This window comes from Mercenaria mercenaria, chromosome 2 (genome assembly GCF_021730395.1).
Source record: "Mercenaria mercenaria strain notata chromosome 2, MADL_Memer_1, whole genome shotgun sequence".
NCBI classification, from domain to species: domain Eukaryota; kingdom Metazoa; phylum Mollusca; class Bivalvia; order Venerida; family Veneridae; genus Mercenaria; species Mercenaria mercenaria.
The window spans coordinates 38426034-38443743 of NC_069362.1; positions in this window are offsets into that span (position 1 = coordinate 38426034).

A 17710-nucleotide genomic window follows, 5' to 3' on the forward strand; every position below is an offset into this window, starting at 1 on the left:
AGCATAAAACTATTTATATCCTCTGACCCTGTCTGATGTTTGTCGCCTTTCTTGAAAATCGGAACTACAGTTGCTTCGCGCCAGTCTGGTGGCACTTCTCATGTATCTATTGATGTTTGAAAAATCTTGGTGAGTATTGGTGAAATCTCGGAAGATGCTCTTTGTAGGATGAATGTAGGTATAGCGTCTGGTCCGGCTGCTTTGTGGATGTTCAGGTTTTTCAGCAACTTGGTGACACTTGCTAGTTGTATTCTGATGTCATTCATATCCGGGTAAGGGGAGGGTCCCATGTCAGGAATGTTGTCAGTATTCTCCCTTGTATATACTGATTCGAACTGGCGGTTAAGGATGTTGGCTTTCTGCTCACTTCCACTCTGTAGGAATCCATCCTTGTTTAGTAGGAGGGAAACTCCTTCACTTTCTTGTCTCTTACTCTTGATGTATCCCCAGAAGCGCTTTGGATTCTTCTTGAGATCATCGCATACTACATTCTGTATGTAGTTTCTCTCGGTAGTCCGAGATGCTTTCTGTGTCTCAGCTTGGAGCTTCTTGTACTTCGTCCAGTCCTTCTCCTTCTTGGACCTCTTGGTTCGCTTGTGCGCCCTCTGCTTTCTTCTCATTGTTCGTCGGAGGTTAGTATCAACACATGGGTAAGTCTGCCGTGTTCTGGATATCTTAGATGGTACATATGTCTCTATGGCAGTTGATACAGAGGATTTAAAGGCTGTCCACATTCCCTCTATTGACATTGATGTATCTGCAAGGAAGGTTTCACTAAACCGTTCGAAGTGACCTTTGATACCGTCCACATCAGCCTTTTCCCACAGGAAAATTTTTCTTCGCGGTAGCCTTACCCGTTGGAGTTGGTGCGCTGTGTCCAGGAGGACAATGTCATGGTCGCTCTTGGGACCAATGGGAGGGAGTGGTTTGCAACGACCTTGAATGACGGGTGTGTTGTAAATATCAGGTCTAGGGTATTCTGTTGACGAGTTGGGAAGTCAACTAATTGTTCTAGGCCCAAGTCCATGGTGATGTCCAAAACGTCTGGCCATCTCTCAGTGGGTAGTGGTTGGCTCCTGTGATGGTATGACTTGACCAATCCACATTGGGTATTTTGAAGTCCCCTCCAAAAATACAAACTGCTCTTTTGTATTTGCTCCTAATCCTGTGAAATTCTTGCTGGACTTGTGTAAGGTAGCTTTCACAAACTTTGTCTGGTGGTCGATAGCATGCGGTGATGGCCATTTTCTTCTTCCCCAGCTGAAAAGTGCCTGTTATCAACTCCAGGTCTCTGTGGTTGGAAACCTCTAAGACTTGGATGTCATCTTTCACTGTTATGAGGACTCCACCATACGGGCTGTTTGGCCGGTCCCTTCTGTAGACTTTGTAGCCCAGGCATGGGTTGAAGAAGTATAGCGTCTTTGTATGGAGTGTTCTGATCAACTTGGAGTATGTCACTATGTGTTCACTGTGTTTGTTTGTGTTCTTTATGTTGCTTGCTTATTTTTTAATTCTATAGGTTCTTTTCTTAGCATGTAACTGTAAATATGCCTGTTTTAGCTATAAGTTAGTCAATGTTTTTATGTGCTAATCCACTTTTATATAGTTTTAATACTTACTATTTTTATGTTCTATTTTGTTATATTTGTTTTATTTAAATATGTCTTAGAATTATTAGTATAGTAGCTATATTAATAATTACTATTATTTTTATGTTTTCATGAAATTTATTTAATACTACATATTACCAATTTAACTTATGCATACCTTTAATCTTTCATAGAAATTACTTGTTTAATCTAAATCTCTTAATATCTTATTCAACATATACATGTATATGTTTCAACATGCTTAAAGCATATTATTATGTTTTCCTTTTTAGCTGCTTTATCATTGTTCATCTCTGTTTTATACATGTTTGTCGGAAAATAGCTCATGAGCTAATGTTAACTTGTTATATTTTTTTCCGACGTAAAATCAATGTATTTATTCTAAGTTTAAAGAAATCGAGAATTGTTATTGAAATGTTTGTTGCACTTTATTTCGTGCCAGTTTCAGTTGGTATATAGCTGAGTTGAATAGACAGCTAAGTCATTCGAGGTTGTCTGCATTGCTTAACACAGCATACACTACTTACATGTATACAAACTGGATTATAATGGCTGGTGAACAAACGACCAGATGGGAATTCGGCGGCAAATTTAGTTGCAGTGGAGCCGAAAGAACTTTAATTGATTCCGGTCAAAGGGTTTAACCAGCTTCAGTGAACATTCTCAAAATATTGAATGACAGCAAATGCTCGTCCGCATTTACATTTCAGCTAGATGTTTGTGAAAAAATGATTTTTTTAGAGTGGGATCTACCCAAAGTTGTAACAAAGACTGTGGTAAATTTGACGAAATTGCTGATGGAATCAGTAGACAAGAACTCAGTACACCAGCATAATAAAGTCAAGGATGAGAAGATGAGAAATAATTTACGGCAAGTCAAGAGTCGGACACCGTCTAAGCAAAGAGTGAGGAGACATAGGCTGACCGACAACAAATTTATACATATGGTCCAGAGAGAGGCTTGACGTTATGTAAAAGACGAGTATTGTTTTAACGGTTTATGTAATTTAAGTTTAAGATGCGATTAGACTAAGCAGCCCGACGTCAATGGAGGGCAGCGTATGCTTATGGTTGAGATTTATAGTTGTATTATGCCAAACCGATAGTCAAGAGTGAGATTTATGGTTCTATAGTTATTTTGTTAAATTTTATCGCAATGGCACTATCAATATTTATAGTATTATGATTTAGCAAGTATATAGTTGTATGACGCCAAGCCGAGGGCAAGGGCAAACGCCCATGGGCGGGATTTAAAGTTGTATTACGTTAAGGTGATGGGCAAGGGCGAGATTTATGGTTCTTTAGTTATTTTGTCAATTTTATCGCAATGGCACTATCCATATTTATAGAATTATGATATAGCAAATATAGTTGTATGACGCCAAGCCGATGACAAGGGCAAATGCCAGTGGCCGAGATTTATAGTTGTAAAACGTAAAGCCGATGGACATGGGGCGAGATTTACGGTTCTATAGTTATTTTGTCAATTTTTTATCGCAATTCCACTATCCATATCTATGAAATTATGATTTAGCAAATATATAGTTGTATGTCGGCAAGCCGAGGACAAGGGCAAACGCCAATTGGCGAGATTTATTGTTGTATTACGTTAAGGTGATGGGCAAGGGCGAGATTTATGGTTCTATAGTTATTTTGTCAATTTTATCGCAGTTGCACTATCCATATTTATAAGATTATGATTTTAGCAACTATGTCGTTGTATAATGCAAACCGATGGGTGAGATTCATGGTTCCGTAGTTATCTTGTCAAATTTTATGCAATTGCACTACCCATATTTATAAGATTATGATTTAGCAAATATTTAGTTGTATTACGCCAAGCCGAGGGCAAGGGCGAGTGCCAATGGGCGGTATATATTGTTGTATTACGCCAAGCCGATGGGCAAGGCGAGATTTATGGTTCTTTAGTTATTTTGTCAATTTTTACCGCAGTTGTACTGTCCATATTTATAAGATTATGATTTAGCAAATATTTAGTTGTATTACGCCAAGCCGAGGGCAAGGGCGAGTGCAAATGGGAAAGATTCTTTCACTGGTTGTAGGTGCAGATAGGAATATCCGGCCTCGAGGGTAACTGTTTAGGCGGTAACGAGGCTCCTTGCCGCCTAAACAGTTACCCGAGAGACGGATATTTCCATCCGCATCTATAACCAGTGACAGAATCTTTTTCTTGCATACCGATCTCAAGAAATAATGATAAAAATAAAATCAATCGAACGGCTTTCTTTTTAGAACTATTTCATAAGGCATTGTATTTAAACAAAGCGCGGGAAACCAACATCCGTAAACAGGAAAAACGTCATGACGTTTCAGAACAAATAACAATGTTTAGTTCCGGTTTTGTTTTATCAGTTGCAGCGTAACGTTATGAGATTTTGATAAAATAACGTGATTTGAATCGAGAAATATACTATCAGGAATTGTCGAGGTATTGAATTTTTATTCCGTTTTTTATATAATATATATATTACTACATAAATCTTCTACATATATGTAGTTCGTAATACGTCATTTACAGAACGAGAGTATCCTTACACCCCGGGGTGTAAGATGGATTTTTCCAGCACCGGTAAAGATACCGGAAACCCCCGCCTGGTATGCAAGAAATAGTTGTATTATGCCAAGACGATGGGCAAGGGCAACGCCAAAGGCCGGGATTTATAGTTGTATTACGCCAAACCGATTATTTATAATCCCGTTCCTTCTTTGTTGTTCGATACATGACAATGCAGATAACAAATCCTAAAAATGCATTTATGTATTTGTTCTCCATTCTTCCCTCGATTTACTTTTTGCCAGTTCGTTTCATTCAACCCGGGGCACGCCGGTCACGTGAGCGACAAAAAATATTCTCGCCGGTTTATTAATAAATGAACGTTTCGGCGTACGCCGGCCACGTGAGCTGCAAATAACAAAAAATAATTCCAATTTATTATGATTTTCTCTTGTGGCCTGTTCCAAATAAGTTAGCAAAAAGTTCTTGCAGTATGTTTCTACATTTACTTGTACTAACCCAAATTTCCAAATATTTACCCAATTTATATCGCGAAAATGTATGATTTGCTGCTTTGCGTACGCCGGATAGACCCGGGCAGTGTCGGGAAGCCAAACGAACGCCTAGCCGATCGCACGCGGCGAAACGGCGTACGCTGCAAAAGTGACACGAATTGGCTCTTTGATTATGGGATTAATAGCTCTTAATTTATTTACGTTTGAGCGTAGCAAATTAGGAAATACATGTATTTATTCTAGGTTTAAAGAAATTGAGATTTCACTGTATTGAAAAGATATTGAAATGTTTGTTTCGTGCCAATTTCAGTTGGTATATAGTCGAGCTGAATAGCCAGTTAGTCATTCGAGGTTGTCTGCATTGCTAATCACAGCACACACTACTTACATGTATACACACTGGATCCCATTCCGCCTACCCATTGAAAGCTTTTTTTTTTAAATTTCAATAAAATATTGAAATCTTGAAAAGATGTAAATGTTAAAACAAATAATAATAATAATAATAATAATAATAATAATAATAATAAAACTGGTCGATATGAATGTTGTGCATTTTGTACATGGCTGGAGTTGCATTTATCAGCCAAAACCAAAATTTTGACCCACTTACAATTAGAAAAATCTTAAAAAAGTGAATTTTTAATAACAGCTCTTAACTTGTATTATTTGAAAGTCCAACATCACGGGTATGAAACGTTGCCTGCGGCACAAAATGTGCCGCACTGAAATGAAGGTATCGCGCTTCCGACGGCGCAGGCATTGCGCAGGATGTTTACAAAAATAACGAGCAAGGTGAGTAAAATTGAATGTTTTTGGTTATTGTCTTTTTACAGTAAAACATTTTAGAAATCGGGGAATGCAACGGGATGTAGTTGTGTCTTGCCGGCAAATCCATGCCCAGTTTGTGAAGAAATATGTAATATTATTATTTTGCGCGTGTTTTTCATCGGATATAGTAACATGAAAATTACAAAAGCAGCGAATATTCCGGGTCATTTCATATCCTGCTGAAAAAGGAATGATGTATTTCTGTAATATATTATATATAGACATGTTATCTGATCAATTGAGATAAAATACATGTCAAGGAAAAGGCATATTACCTCGTTCTGCCGACTATTCAGTCCAGTGCCGCAGTCATCTCGATGGTGCCGCAGACATCATGAGAGGCGCAGTCATCTTGAATACTAATATTGCAGTCGGTAGTACGTGTAATTTCGACCTTCTAACATGTATTTAAGTACAAAAATATCAATAACATATTGTTCATCCAGATATTGTGTAAGACAAATCTGCTCTATACGAACTTTGTAATACTAATAGCTATTTTAAGAAGTTTGCAATATTTTTTCTAGCTCTTTTGGGGGATGGGACCAGGTGCCTCCCAGTTGAGAAAATAACGTCATTTTGTATCGAATTTGGATTATTTTCTCCTAAAAAACAATATTCAATTACCAAACATTTTCATTTGTAACAATTATTGATGCTTAGTTCAAAGCAAGGTATGAAAACCAGCATTGGAGCACAAAAACTGTCATCACTTTTGTCATTGTTCAACCAATTTTGATGTTTTTGTCAAAACAAGTTTTGCTGTTGTTTTTTTTTTTTCTTTACAGTTTGAGCGTACTGTTTTGATCAGCGATGATCTGAATTTTGCGTCTGTTTTGGCTTTCCGAAGAAAAAAGAACGCAAAAAGACACACACACAAAAAAACACAAAAAAACCCCCCGTAAAACATGAAACTTCCCTCAAAACGATACCGTTTCCAAGTTTTGTCCGGAAAAGAAGCAATGAAGTTATTGATGGTTAAATAGTTTGTTTATATTATATTTTCAGATGGATGTGCATGCGTTCAGTGTATATAAAAAGGAAAAATAAAAAATAATTTCTCCTTATGATCAGACGAAAACTTTATGTGTACATGTCAGCGCACAGACCTAAATCATAATTGAACGACAAAGAGTGAGTAAAATATGTTAATATTTTTGTAGAATTTCAGAAATAATTAGAACAAGTTAAGCCCCATTTTGGACAATTTTTTCATTAGTTCCTTTCTACGCAAAACTTGGGAACAGTATGGTTTTATATATTCTTCATTCCTATCTAAATATCTTGACTTAACAGTGAAATTTGTGCTGATATACTGTTATAGAAAAACATGGCTGGGTTGAGCGGGAGAATTTTCATGTTTTTATGTGTATATGATTTTTTTTTTGCTTTTTTGTCTTAATACGTTCTTTTTTGGAACGTCTAAACTGCGAATTTCATTTATTTGTTTTTGGAGAGTGTGGGAAGGCGGTGAAATTCAGCACGCCGCTACTGTAAAAGAAAAAAAAAACTCGATGCTGAAACAAAACATTAATATTGGTTGAAAAAACGACAAAAGTTATGACAGTTTTTGTGCTCCGATGCTGGTTTTCATACCTTGCTCTGTAAGCATCAATAATTGTTACAAAAGGGATGTTTAGTAAGTGAATATTGCTATTTTACGTGAGAAAATGAATCCCAAATCGATACAAAATGACGTGATTTTCCCTGGCCCCATTCCCAAAAACAGCCAGAAAAAATACTGCAAACTTCTTAAAATAGCTATTTATATTTCGGATTGAGAAGATTTGTCTTACTACTACAGTAACTGGAGGAACAACATTATTATTGATATTTTTGTACTTCAATAAATGTTAGAAGGTCGAAATTACACGTACTACTGACTACAATAGTATTCAAGATGACTGCGCCTCTCACAATGTCTGCGGCACCATCGAGATGCCCGCGGCACTGGACTGAAAAGTCGGCAGAACGAGATGATATGCCTTTTCCTAGGCATGTATTTTATCTCAATCGATCAGATATCATGTCTTTATATGATATACTACATAAATACATCATTCCTTTTTCAGCAGGAGGTGAAATGACTGGGAATATTCACTGCTTTTGTAATTTTCATGTTACTGTATCCGATGAAAAACACGCGCAAAATAACAATATTACATATTTCTTCACAAACTGGGCATGGATTTGTCGGCAAGACACAACAACATCCCGCTGCATTCTCCGATTTCTAAAATGTTTTTACTGTAAAAAGACAATAACCAAAAACTTTCAATTTACTCATCTTGCTCGTTATTTTTGTAAACATCCTGCGCAATGCCTGCGCCGTCGGAGGCGCGATGCCTTCATTTCAGTGCGGCACATTTTGTGCCGCAGGCAACGTTTCATACCCGTGAACATTTCCTGGTTGTCTCTGAAAAATTTCTACCACAACATTGATAGCGTTTAAACAATATCGAATGTTGATACATATGTGCATATACTCATGTTACGGAGGGTAGATTTTAGTGACCATCTATATTTTTGGACATTAAGAAATTAAACATTAACGCAGTTTCTTATTCAAAAGAAACTCTTTAATGCAAAATAATTGAAAAACACGACCGATACACAATCCAATCAATATGACATTTTCTACCGTCAATACCGAGAGAGAATAAAGGTATATGACTGACAATTTTAAGCTGTATTTTTAAAACAAAAATTTGAATATTTGTAATTGTTATAATTATTAAATTGAACATCGTATAGAAGAAAAATGACACCCCTCTGTCAATTTAAAATGTCCTAAACACCACACAAAAAGTTGCGGATGTGCTACGTATAGCAGAGTGTTTGCATGGTGATTCTAAAAACATAAAACTCCGTTACGGAAGTGATAAAATTTACAACGAAATGAAAACATAAGCTTAAAGAATATATTGTTGTTATTTTTTCTACCATGGGAACATGGTTTTGGAACTTTATCAAAAGTTTTAACATTGATTAAAAACAACACAATAAGTTGACATATTACAGTACTGGCAGTGCTAAAGTATTAGAAACCTGTCACCTAACATAAAGCAAAAAAAACCCAATACATTTCATTTAAGAAGGGACATCCCTTGAAACAGTACATTTTCAAACAAATACCTGCATAAGACTAAACAGCAATTTAACTAAACTACAATATGTGGCATTTATACAAAATCTGTATATACAGCAAATATTGGAGCATCTAGTAACGGAAGTGATAATGCGTTACGGAAATTGTGTTACATATATAGTTAAAATAGAGAAAAGTGGAAACTTCACAGGTCGCACAACACGACAAAAAACGAAAATGTTGCAGGCGGCTCGGTTTGATTAAGCCTGTTCATGGACGGTAGTGGAAATGCATGCTACCGTCCACGCCCTCTAGCCCCGGGTTGAGCAGAGCTCAACATTTACACATGCTAAAAGTACAAAAAACAATTTAGAGACATCCGCAGATGTATTCAAACGGCGGTGAACATGGAACCTTCAATGATACACGTGTTGAGGCGTGTAATTCCATGAAGAGCGGCGTTTGGTCCCCAGATAAAGTAAAGGGTTTGCCCCAAACGAGAAAACAATGGGCAGAACTAAACAAACTGGAATTTAGAAAGGGGATCTGAGGTTATGGAGCCTGCGCATCACAGGAACTGTCAAAAGACAAAATTAAAAAGCAGGCACAATATCCAAGGGATGATTATACAATACCCAAGGCTATGAAAGCGGGAGTATTGGAACCACCCAGGCCGAAATGGTTATGTTGAGAAACTAAACAGTACCAATAACACGACATAAAAGTCGTGCTGAACGATCTGAGAAGATCGAAATATAACAGTCCTGATTGAATGTACGGGGAGACATTTTACGGCCGCCACACGGCACAAACAACGCTGCTGTGATAAGCCTATATTCAAACTTCTGTGTGTACTAGATTTATGAGCGTAATATAAAAATGTCAGGGCTCTTTAGAAACAGTTCAAATGATAAAGCCCTCTCTTTATACAGGCTTTCTGTCCATCTACTATCTCCATCAAACAACATGGAACATTGCTCGATTTTCCTGTCTTTTCTAAATAATCAACTATTTTGTATACGTCTGATTTCTTTTACCCTTTTTACATCTTGGACGAATGGGACTTTGCATTTGTTACTATATTTCTAAGATTCAGTAGGAAAATTAATCAGAACTTTATCATGAGTCATGTCTTAAATTACGCAGCCATCTAGATGTCTTTTCTCGCACACAAATTTCTGTGATTTGTCAGCAACAGTTGAATTTGAATTTTGCAGTTACTTTTCTGATATTAGTGTGTTAGTCTTCCATTCTCTGAACAATTCCAACTCACTTAATAATGTTAATAAACGTTTCCTTACTAACATTTTCTGTCTTTTATTCTGTCACATTTTATTCTGTCACATCGATGTTGCGGACGTTCAACATTCAACAGTTTCCATTGGATAATAAAATCTGTAAAGATCCTTTGAAAGCAAAGAATGCAGTCAACTAAAATAATAGCAGTCTCGGTTTGATTAAGTCCGTTCAAATCATTGTAAGTCATATGTGCCACTATATCTTCTTTGCACATGGAAGAAAAATAATCAAATTTGTCAAGAAAGGAAATTCAGAGAAACCTAATTACAATAAAACAAGTCTAAGAATACCTTATTTCAACTACATAAAAAACAAAATTTCTATGTAACCTACGTAACATAATATCTTCTCGGTAACAGAAAAAAACATGTGGTCGCCGAATGCACATTTCTTTTTAAAAAAAAAATTAGTAAAGTTTTAAATATTACATAATGACGGGAAAATTACTAAAACCAGTTCATATTGGGTGCAGTGACTAAACAAGGGCAACTTCGATGCAGTCATACAAACTATATCATCTCCATAACTGTATTGTGGGTTAAATCAAGCTCTGTATCACTTTTCTACTGATAAAATAGTCAGAAAAAATATATTTCTTGAATCTTAGTCAGTTTTGACATTTCTCTTTGGCCAAACTTTCATGTATGAAATTTGAATGTCGCACTACGAATATGCTATCTCTTCCGTAACAGACATGTTTAAAGAGGCATATTTATTTCAGCACTATATTTTTATTTTATGTATAGTTTTACGTTCAAACCAATATGGAAAAGCAGAGAAAACACATTCTAACACCTTAAAACATAGTCACATAAACATAATGTTTTTTGTATATAACTATGAACTTACCTCATATACTTGAAATACTGTTCCATCAATAATTTTCAAATTACACTTAAAAGTCTTTGCAGATCAGCCTCTGCTTCCTTCGAGTGACGCATGAGAAAAACTTTTTTGTGTTTTCCGCATTTCAGTAGGCAGTTAGAACAGCTAAGATGTTATCTTATGGAAGTGATAAGTTACGGAAAAGATAAAATTATTTCAATATTTGATAACTGTTCGATACCTTGATAGCATATACTGAAAACAAGCCTTCTTAATGATGCATTCAAGGTATATGATACAGACACAGAGGGAAAACACCATTGTTATCACGTATATTTGAAGAAGTCCCCGTTACGGAGGAGAGGTTTTAAATCGCGACAAAATATAGGTGAACTGGAAACGATAATATCATTAATATTTACTCATCAGATAGTAACAAGGGAGTTAATCTATATCATTTGAAGACACTTTGTGTCACTTTTGTCATATCTATTCCTTTTTCAAAATACTTTGTTAATATATTAGTTAATGTTACGGTAGGTGAGAATTGTTTTGGGGGGACAGTAATATGTATGACCGGGATGAATGCATTCTATGCTTATGCTATTGAAAATGTCCTTCTGCAATTACAATGAACCCTCTTTCATAATACTGCATGTAGTTTTGGTTCACAGATGTACTCCTGTGCTATTAACAGAGTTATTATTTGGCTCAGTATACTTGGCGACATGGCAGAAATGAGCAGAAAGCTTATATTTCAATCCTACTGCACACATAAAGTAGAAAAATATATCGACTAAAAGTATAAAAAAAACAAAGAATATGCCCTGGCTAAAGTGAATACCTCTTTTCAATGTAATTTATTCATCATGTGTTTGTAATAGATGAACAAGAATGCAGGCGACAAGGAATTTTCTAAAGTGGGTCAAATTTTTGGTTTTGACTGTTATTTCAATATTCAAAACGAAATTATACAATAGCTATAAAGGGAAGCAATCAAAACTATTCAATAATACTTTCAATGGAATTTGTATATCAATTAAACTGCTGACAAATTTTCAAATATTGGAGAAAACAATTATCAAAAGAAAGAAATTAGGAACTAAAAATGATTTATATGTTTATGTTCATAAAAGTGTGACAGCTACGTCATAAACAAACGTAATACGAGTTTTAACGTTATTTCGAATATTAACAGTAGATAGCACGGCATGGAAGTTTCTCTTATGTATTTAATGATATGTTTGCTTAAATTGCTCGGCTTAATTGTAAGAGCTGATTTAAGTATAATCAGTAGTTTTCAACATGATGTTGATAATAATACAGTATAGTTTATATTTTACAGATTATTCCAAGAGTTGAGGAGTTCTTCTGGATACATTGTCGCCTAGATTTATCAGGATGGATATGCGTTTTACATTGATGCATATAGAGAACTGTTCTATAATGGACTGACGTACCGCGAATGATACATTTGCCTCGTTTAAAGATAGCTTAAAAATAGAAAGTTATTTTTCTTGTAAGATAGAAAGATAGAGACAGTATTTTACCAAAAGTGCAAAACCGGTTTTATCATAGTTTCATTTAAGGAGGTAGGTTACCTTGTTACAAGGGTAAATTCAAGTTAGTTTAACCACAGCATTTGTTTGTATTTCGTGTAATATGAAGTTTTACCTGCTACAATCTCAATTTCGTTTGTCTCTGTCCCTTCAAATTCATTTTTTATCCAGGTTTGAAGAACATGACCATCTAAAGGTATTTCATATTGAAAGAAGAAGGAAAATACGGATATTTAATACTTTTCAGTGTATTTTAGTTTCATTGATATCCGTAGAAGTCTGCATAATTGATAAGTTTACTAATATGCACGTTAGCTTTCTAATATAAGCTTTAAATGTATATGTCGCGGTGCTCGTGTTTCCATGGTAACGCATTTTCTCTCATTTTAAAACAACTATGTATAAAAATAGGGGTTTTCGACGGCTTAAGTGGCATTCTGTTAATGACCAACATGGAATATTTGGGAAATATTATAAGCAAAATACCAAGCACTTTACATGGTACCCTATTTTTCTTAAAGTTTACAGTAACCATGGCAACAGAGATGTTTAAAATAGCTTATATCTTGCTTTTTGTCGAAATTTCTTATAAAAAATATTGAATAAGATTATCATTCTAGTTAATGTAGCTTTAGAACATATTATTTCTAACGTAAGTTATATTTTCTTGTTATTTTATTGATTCAAACAAATTTCACAGCTTAGAATACATACGGCAGTACCCCTCGTCTGGCATTTTTCATGGAAAAATCGTTCAGCATGCTGCTATTATTCTCATGGATATTGTTGAAATGAAAATAAAAAGCCGAAGCTGTGTTTCTTAAATAGACCAGTGTCAACGCTTTTGAATTTTACATTTTGATACATAGGTCACGGGCTTCGTTTCCATGGTAACATCAATTAAATTCAAGGAACCACATTTTTCTACTGAAATTTGAACAATTTTAGATCTTAGTTTTAGTATATAAGTAACAAATTATCAACGGAACCTGAAAAATAGGTATTACAAATCAAACTGCTAGATTTTTTATTTGAAAATGGCCGTTACAAGTAACCTTTCATCCAACTATATTCCAAATAACATTGGTTACCATCATCCATTTTCTTACAATCCGCATAACGTTTCAATTTAACTACATAAAAGAAGCAAAATATTGATGATTATTCAGAGCAAAAGATTCATAACAAATATTTCAGCAAATATTTGTTATTTGAAGATAGTTAAAATAAAGAAAATGCACAGAATTACGTACTTTCAAGATAAAATCTATTAATTTTGCGCGGTAACTGACACGTAACGTCATGACGTCAATGACGTCATTTTAAGGCAACATTGTTTTGAAGCGTTTCTGCGGCAGTTGATTCATTATTTCTGCATTATTAAACCATAAAGTATCAGATCGGAGGCAGGTTCATGATTTGTTTTCAGGAGAATGAATATAAAAACACATTTAATTTGTCGTAAACGTCGTCGTAAATCGTCACGTTAGCTTCCGGTTGGACATGCGCACATACGAATATGAAGGTAACCTACCTCCTTAATAAGATATATAGAGGATATTTGTTTGTTTGCAGTGAGATATCGAAATATATCATCACCGATAAGGGAGACAATTGAATATTTTATGCTAGTTTGTGAAGATCAACGAATTTTCTGTTTATTACGTGCATAAATGTTCATATAAATCCAATATTTCATGACGAAATTCGGATTTATTTAAGCTACCGTGTTACATATGATACAACCGCTAAATTACCATGGACACTTAGGCACATTAATATAGAATATTGTTGATTAGGTTCATTAAGGAGGTAGGTTACCTTTATATTTGTATGTGCGCATGTCCAACCGGAAGCTAACGTGACGATTTACGACGACGTTTACGACAAACTAAATGTGTTTGTATATTCATTCTTCTGAAAACAAATCATAGACCTGTCTTCGATCTGACTCTTTATGGTTTAATAATGCAGAAATAATGAATAAATTGCCGCAGAAACGCTTCAAAACAATGTTGCCTTAAAATGACGTCATTGACGTCATGACGTTACGTGTCAGTTACCGCGCAAAATTAATAGCTTTTATCTTGAAAGTACGTAATTCTGTGCATTTTCTTTATTCAAACTATTTTCAAATAACCATTATTTGCTGAAATATTTTTTATGAGTCTTTTGCTCTGAATAATAATCAATATTTTGCTTCTTTTATGTAGTTATATTGAAATGTTATGCCGAATGTAAGAAAATAGATGATGGTAACTAATGTTATTTGGAATATAGTTGGGTGAGAGGTTACTTGTTACGGCCATTTTCAAATAAAAGATCTAGAAGTTTGACTTGTAATACCTATTTTTCAGGTTCCGTTGATAATTTGTTACTTATATACTAAAACTAAGATCTAAAATTGTTCAAATTTCAGTAGAAAATTGTGGTTTCTTGAATTGAATTGATGTTACCATGGAAACGAAGCCCGTGACCTATGTATCTAAATGTAAAATTCAAAAGCGTTGACACTAATCTATTTAAGAAACACAGCTTCGGCTTTTTATTTTCATTTCAACAATATCCATGAGAATAATAGTAGCATGCTAAACGATTTTTCCATGAAAAATGCCAGACGAGGGGTACTGCTGTAAGTATTCTAAGCTTAGAAATTTGTTTGAATAAATGCAGATAACACGAAAATATAACTACGTTAGAAATAATATGTTTTAAAGCTACATCAACTAGAAAGATAATCTTATTCAATATTATTTTATAAGAAATTGCGACAAAAAGCAAGATATAAGCCATTTTAAACATCTCTGTTGCCATGGTTACTTTAAACTTTAAGAAAAATAGGGTACCTTGTATAGTGCTTGGTATGTTGCTAATAATATTACCCAAATATTCCATGTTGGTCATTAACAGAATGGCACTGAAGCCGTCGAAAACCCCTATTTTTATACATAGTTGTTTAAAAATGAGAGAAAATGCGTTACCATGGAAACACGAGCCCCGCGACATATACATTTTCAGCTTATATTAGAAAGCTAACGTGCATACTAGTAAAATTATAGATTATGCTGACTTCTACGGATATCAACGAAACTAAAATACACTGAAAAGTGTTAAATATCCGTATTTTCCTTCTTCTTCCAATATGAAATACCTTTGGAGGGTCATGTTCTTCAAACCTGGATAAAAATTGAACTTGAAGGAACAGAGACAAACGAAACTGAGATTATTACAGTTAAGACTTCATATTACACGAAATACGAAAAGATGATGCGGTTCAACTAATTTGAATTTACCCTTGTAACAAGGTAACCTACCTCCTTAAATCAACACGACGCCATTTTGTTTTTAAAAACAAAAACTGCATTTAAATATTTTGTGTAAAAATACACAATCCGCAGAGACATTGACAAATGCGCGTAGTTAATTAGAAGCATATCTAAAACTTTTCGGGTCAATCCGTCAGTTCGTAGAATAACCGGAAGCTTGCCACACGCAGAGGGTCAGATTAAAAAACAACACGAAAAATCTAAACAACTGTTGAATATGCGTAAGTCTTTGGAAAATCAAGCTGCAGAATTAAATATCATCATCACGCTGGCCATAGCTTTATCAGATCAAGTGGTTCCAACGTTGTTTGAGCGGTGAATTTTACGCCGATCAGATGGAGAAATATGGCCGATACTACAAATTTCAGGTACTGTAAGTATGACTTAAAGGAATTTCTACCCGTTAAATAACGAATCAAATGAAAACGATGGGTGCACCTGGAGCGCAAATGTGTCGATGTTTTAGCACATATGTCCATTTAGCTGAGATTTGTGCCGTTTATTCAAACACTTATGTACATTCCGGCGGGGGAAGGGGATTTTTGACAGTTTCTGACAATATCGCCTCAAATATAGTGTTTATCGGGAACAAGTAACTGTTAAAACACTTTTTATGTAAAGGGCTACTTCTTTAAACAAAGCGTGTGTATTTCCATAAAATTATTCAGCGTTGTTTCTGAAAAATCGGCCGAAAACCTAATGCAACGCCGTTTCGAGTGGGTCGCAATGCAACGCAATCAAGTGGATACCGTTCTCTGTCTTACTTGCGAAGTCTTATCCGTCTTAAAAACCGTCATTAAAGCCTAACAATAAATAAATTTAGAGAGTTTTATATCATTATAATGATTCCGCCATTTCTCATATATTGTACTTTTACCTTTTATGCTCGCTTAACATTTAACATATTTTTGCGGACATTGTCAAAAAACATCAACACAAAACATAAAGCAAGGATGAACATCGAACAATATCACCAAGTAAATAATAGTAATAGTTCGTAAAAATTAGAACCAGTTCACGGATATTTATCTCCTCCACGAATGTTACTAAACAGCATACCAAAATCGGGTTGACTCTTTAAATCAGTATAGTTACAGTTGGTTACTTTTAAGTCCCTTAAAACCAATACATTTCGAGTTCATTACTGATTTATTGTGCATTTAAGCTGTTCATACAAAATAAATAAAATTTGGCCCATGATAAAAGTATTGATCAGTTGTTTGTACATATTTTCATTCATATTCCTGTGGTAGCGTTCATTTATTTTCAGAGAGATAAATCACAGAGAACGTTAAAATTGGCCAGGGAAAAGACAATATTTTATTTGTCCTCCATAAAACACAGAAACGACGTAATAAAACTCTATGGCTGCCGTTCAAATATGAAAATACAAATGAAATACAGACACCAATGAAAGAAAATAAAACGGGACCAGCAATACTAATAGAGATGTGTCATTAAACAAACGATTAAGAGCGTTTTCTCCATATCCTCAAAGTGAATAAAAATTAAAAAAAAAACAACCGAAAATACTGCTAATTCCAACTTCAAGCACCAAAATATCAAGAAAAAAACCTGTTCACAATAAGGTATTAAAAGTGAGAGTTTTATGTGATGAAATGTTTGAAGAATTAGCAGAGGAAGAGACAGATTTTTAGACAATGCAAGCGACAAGGCTATCCTGAGACAACTTTCTGAAGCAAAAGATACATTATTTTACAATATTTTAACTCTTATCAATTCGAATAAGTAGAATAAGTACCCGTTGGCAAACATCGCTTTTCTTCTTTGGTAAGAGACAGTTAAATAGTACAACTGTGGCACATCTCTATTAGTATTGCTGGTCCGTTTATTTTCTTTTATTGGTGTCTGTATTTCATTTGTATTTTCATTTTTAAACGGCGACCATAGAGGTTTATTACGTCGTTTCTGTTTTATGGAGGACAAATGAAATATTGTCTTTTCCCTCAGTGGCCAATTTTAACATCCTCTGTGATATATCTCTTTGAAAATAAATGAACGCTACCACAGGAATACGAATGAAAATATGTACAAACAACTGATCAATACTTTTATCATGGGCCAAATTTTATTTATTTTGTATGAACAGCTCAAGTGCACAACAAATCAGAAATGAAATCG